The following is a 6,000-nucleotide window of genomic DNA, read 5'->3' on the forward strand; positions in this document are numbered from 1 at the left end:
TTACAGCTAGCAGCAGAGGGGGGTAGGGATGCATGGCCAATCACAGTCCGATATGTCATATGACGTCAGTGATAACGCAACAAAGACACACACTGCGCAACCTTACAGCGCGGCTTGCCCAGGCGGAGGGAGGCAGAGGCGGGAGGGGAGGGAGGGAGGAGGAGGAGGGGCGAGGCAGGCGGCAGCAGCGGGTGGCGCGAATCTAAAAATAGCGTCGAGCCGGACACACTGCGCGTACATAGGTAGATGAACCGCGTTAAGTGAAAGTTCGGTTCTGGCGAGGCACCGCCTATATGCGAAACCGCGTTAAGCGAGGTATTACTGTAGTAGTTTTGCTGAAACGTGATGTATTTCAATGTAAAATAGGATAAAATACATGACGAAAACAAAAGACTTTACCTAAGCTTTCGATGTTCTTGAGATGTTATTCGTTTTTTTACTAGTTTTCGGTTAAAATACTGTTATATTACGATGATATTCTATTCATACCGTGCTTGATATAATACATTCACGGAAATGTAATATTTTTGCTGAAATTACTTATGTATTACAGTGGAAAGTGGGATAAAATCGTGACGAAAACAATGACTTTGAAATATAATGCGATATTAACCCCTAAATCGGTTAATTCGGACAATCGGCTAAAACGGACCCCCCCCCCTATTAGTCCGAATTAACGAGGGTCGACTGTATTATGGAAATCAGAGTGATGGTGAGATTGAAGAATTGGTAGATTCACCTAGTAAATTCTGATATGATAGCTCATGTGAGTTTCAACAATAATGACACTGACGAACTAGTAATCAGCATAGAAAAAGTGCTTCCAGACCAGGGGAAGTGAGTTAGAAATGCTTCTCGATGTGTTGCACATACACCAGATAGGAGTGCATCACTAACACATGCATGGAGGTGTTTGTGGTGCAGGAGACTGGAGTACTGTAATGACCATCATTTAGACCTCAAAATCATCATGGGAAAAACAATGGTACATCATGCCCCATGACCATAAACCTGTTCTTTATGATTACTGAAAGAAATACAACTATCTGGGGTCACCTGTGTTTGGGAAGTACAGTGGGGTATGCTATAATGAACGGATCTTACTACGAATATTCCTATAACGAACGGTTTTACCTATAAAATTGAGAATACTACAACGAACATTATTAAGAAATTTTTTTTTTTTTTTTTTTACTAATTTATTGTTTTTTTATTACAAGCATTAAATGATACTCTTTATTTCAGGGGTTTAGATGCATATTTATGCACTTTTTTACAATTTTTACAATTTTATATTATATTTTTCAGTGTTAAGTGGTTGTATTTGGGGGCCTGGAACGGATTAATCCTATAACGAACGAATGCTATAACGAACAAGGTTCTAGAACCAATTAGATTCGTTATAGCATACCCCACTGTACTATACATGGGCAAGGACGAGTACTTGGGCGAATCCAGGAATATCAATGGGGGAGGGGGGGGAGTCAAGCAAGTTGTGGGTGGGGAACATTGCGAGCAAAGCGACCCCACCCAATTTTTTTTTAATCTGACCATAATCATGGGCATTTTGAGGCCATTTTGAAGCCAAGTGCACTTGATATTAAAATATATTCTGAGGTCAATAGTAATCCTGAGTACAATACTGCATTCAAGAAATAGTATTGGATTTTCTGATGAAAAAGGGGGGTCCAGACCCCCAGGAACACCCCCCCTGGTATTGACAGTGTTGTCACAACTCTAATCTACATTACTCATAAGCACAAACCCATCAAGTCACAGTCTCCATAATTATAAAATAAAAATAGTAAAAATATATACTGTATGCTTATACAGGTTGGACCTCACTAACCTGGGAAGCTTGGGACCAGACCAGTTCCGGATTAGTGAAAATTCAGAACCATCAAAGCCGAGGTTATAAACAGGCAAAATAATGCATAAAATGTACTATTACTGGTACCAATACAACTTACATCAGCATAAATATAGCCTAGGCTTACTGGACATCTTTATGACAAAGTGTTAGTGCTATGGCACAAGTTTACTGTACTGTGACACAGAAATAGCAAAGAGAAATTTGTATATTATAGGCTTACTGATACTTTAAAACTAAGAACAGCCAGATTCAAACACCGTCCCGAACCATCGAAGCTAACAGACTATAGGGTCCTGGATTAGCAGGGTCCTACCTGTACTCATCTTGAATCCTTATTTTATTTTATTTCTCATCATTATAAATGGTTTCTGTCTTATTGATATTTTTCATTTATGACTAATTGTATGCCATAAGTTGATCGTAAGAGAATATAATAATGTATCAATAATAAAAACAGGTCTAAAGCTGGAGAATACAGCAATACCCCAATGTCCCACCTGGTCACATATGCAGCATCTTTCCTGTGATTGTTTGTGGCTATCTTTAGGCATACGTAAGCATGATTATATCACTGTATTGAGCAAAACTTGTCCTATTCCTAGGAAAATTTTAAGATTTTACCCATTTTTTAAAACCACATCTTTTCCCTTCACAGCAAATTGTCTGTGTGAAAACCTCCCTGCCATTTAAGAGTAAGGAAGGTAGAGAAAACCAATATTAACTAATTTTATGACTAATATTACTTTCCTAAGCACCACACAATATTTCTCCACCCATTTTAAGAATTATCCTCAAGGAGACTCCTTTCAGGAAGGATTATCAAGCTGTAAGACCTCTGGGATTGTATGTTTTCATAAAACAGCCCAGTTTTGTGAGTCTGATTACCGGTACCATAAATATTAGTTTGGAAGCGTAAACTCTGAAAATTCCATGTCTAGATCTTTGGTAAAGAAGTGCCTAATGAAAGATAAGCAGATGCGAAAGTCATAGAGAATGATGAGATCTATCATCTGTGTTCCATGACAGGTGTCACATTCCTTGATAAGAATTCAAGACTCATCCAAATAAGAGAGGGCTCAACGAACCCAAAATTAGATCCCTTTCAACAGATATGAATCTTTGTAACTCATCTACCTGATGGAAGGGCTAATACACCAATGAAAACAATTTCATGAAACAATTTCCAGTTCTCCCTTGACTTCAGTATGTTCCTAAATGACTCCAGGAACCCAAGGTCCAATTCTAAGGATAAGATGACAGGCAACAATTTATAGGGTTTTTCAAAAAGAAGGCTCTAGATACAGTCTTGACTAACTTTGCAGTAAAACCTATTGTAAAAGACAAATGGTTATTCCAAAAATTTCATCAGGAAATTCATCACTAAAGAATTAAAAATTAGTACCTGTATCAGCTACACTTAACAAATTTTAAGTTTGGAAATATCTTCAACATGATTCATCTTGTTAACAAATGAATCCCAAAGAGATCCTACCAAAAAGCTGACATCAACACCAATGTAGAGACTGGCAGAAAATATCAACCTCCACTACTTTCAGACTCAAATTCTAAACACAAGAAAGAGTCATTAAATTTAAAGAAAAGAGGAAATATTATTCAGACCAACAGCCAAAGAAATATTCACTAAGAATAGAGTAAATCAACAAATACCCTATACACAAGTCATAAACACCCTTTAACAGGTTACATCAAATAATTGATTTTCTTTAAATCAACATACTATAGGTGTGGTGTACTGTACTGCACTTTAAATCAACTTTTTTTACTATAATATCCATAATATAATTTGTTTTGACCTCCCATCTCCAGAGAGCAATATAACTGGCTATGAAAACATTATTTTAGGCTAATACTGTACTAAGTGATATTACTCAAGAACACTACAGTGTAACTTCAGTTGTACCTGTGTTGTAAATTCCTTTTAAAACTTAACTGTTCTTGTACATAATATAAAAAAAAAAAATTTCATTCTAAATGAAATACAGTAATCAATTGTAATATATATATAAATATATATACACTTTTTATCGAATCACCTGGAGTCTACCAAAATGTCAGTTTTTTCTGCTATGTTCTTAAGATGTCTGCGTATTTGTGACTCTGAATTTATTGACGATGAATTGAAACACATTCGTTCCATTGCACAAAAACTCGGGTACCCTTCTGTATTTGTTGATCGTTGTTTTAAAAGGGCTAAAAAATCCTTTCATTCCTCTCAAACCAGGCAAATTCTTACACTTAAGAATATTTTGACTCTGCCCTATCGTAATGAATTTGTCCCGTTAGTTCGGTCCCTCAAGCTACTAAATATTAATGTTGTTTTCAAGTATGACTCAAACATTACCAATATGTTAATAAGAAATAGCCCAAGTTTGAATGTAAATGAAAGTGTTTATTGTATTCCATGTAGCAAATGTAATTGCAATTATGTAGGATAGACAGGAAAAACACTGCAGCTCAGAATCAAACAACATAAGTACAATATCAGAACAGCATCTGAAAGCAGTGCCCTGTTCGTTCATGTTAGGAATAATAATCATCCCATTGCTTGGGAAAAAAGCTTAGAAGTATTTAAATCATCTTGTGTCACAAAAAGACTTCTGGTTGAAGCTAGTTTGATTAAAGAATTAAAATCAATAAACCTTAGTGATGGTCAGTTCAAAACTGATAATATGTTACATAAATTTATTTGTCAGTGGCCCAAGGTTAAAAATGCTTTGAAAACCTTTGATCTAGATGTATGATAGTTATTTAGTGGGTCCCTTATTTTTGACCTGATCTGACTAGTCACGTCACCCCCTTCTCTTAAGCTCCTCTACGTGTGTGTTGGTGTGGGGATTAGTGGATGACAGCATTATGACCTGACCTCATGTTTTATAAGGTCACCCTGTATATTTAAGCCTCTCTCTGTCCATGTAATCCAGTTGCCTCTGAAGATTTCTTGAATAAAGACGAAAGCTAAGGTGCTCCATTGTTTCCCTTTTCCAGTGTGGTTTTATCTATCTATATATATATATATATATATATATATATATATATATATATATATATATATATATATATATATATATATATATATATATATATATATATATATATATATATATATATATATATATATATATATATATATATATATATATATATATATATATATATATATATATATATATATGTATATATATATATATATATATATATATATATATATATATATATATATATATATATATATATATATTACAATTGATTACTGTATTTCATTTAGAATGAAAGATTTTTTTTTTTTATATTATGTACAAGAACAGTTAAGTTTTAAAAGGAATTTACACACTGTATACACACAGTATAGTTTGGGTTTACGTGGATATTTTATACGCAAATGGCCATTATGCGGCACCTGTCCAGAAGCGCCAATTATTCTTTACGCGGTAAATGCCATCATATACGCGGCGGGACAAGGTGCTGGGCGCTGACATCAGACTTGCGCCGATGACGTCAAGGACAGTGATTGGGCCACGTATCCTTCCCATCCACGCACCCCCTCCGCCGCGCGCTGTGATTGGTCTATTTAACCTTGCTTGCCCTGCCACCAGGGCTGATGACCTTGGCCGCACCAGTCTCATTGTCCCCACGTATATTCACTCGTGCCCAGGAACCGGTTTTGTCTTTTTCTTTCTACACAATGGCTTCCGCTGGACCCCCACCACCCCTGAAAAGCCCTGAACTACCTGGCCCAAGCCGCCCCAAGCCCAAGAAGGTGCGACGCGCCTTAAGCTATGAGGTTAAGTACAAGATCGTTCAGGAGTTAGAAAAAGGCACGAGGCAAGTGGATCTGGCCAGACAATATGGAGTGAATGAATCGACAATCCGCACGGTCAAGAAGGATGCCGGCAAAATCAATGAACACATTAACATTACCAAGTCTGTAGGTGCCTCACTGGTGAAATATTACCACAATATGGTGCTGCTGAAGACTGAGAGTTGTTTGGAAAGCTACATTATTTGTGAATCAAGAAGGAACATGGCGGTCGACACTTGGGCACTGCAGGACTACGCCCGATAACTCTATGCAGCAGTAGCAAGAAAAATGGGGGTTGCAGAGCCCA

Source organism: Homarus americanus, unplaced genomic scaffold, assembly GCF_018991925.1.
Source record: "Homarus americanus isolate GMGI-L3 unplaced genomic scaffold, GMGI_Hamer_2.0 scaffold39675, whole genome shotgun sequence".
In the NCBI taxonomy this organism is placed as follows: Eukaryota; Metazoa; Arthropoda; class Malacostraca; order Decapoda; family Nephropidae; genus Homarus; species Homarus americanus.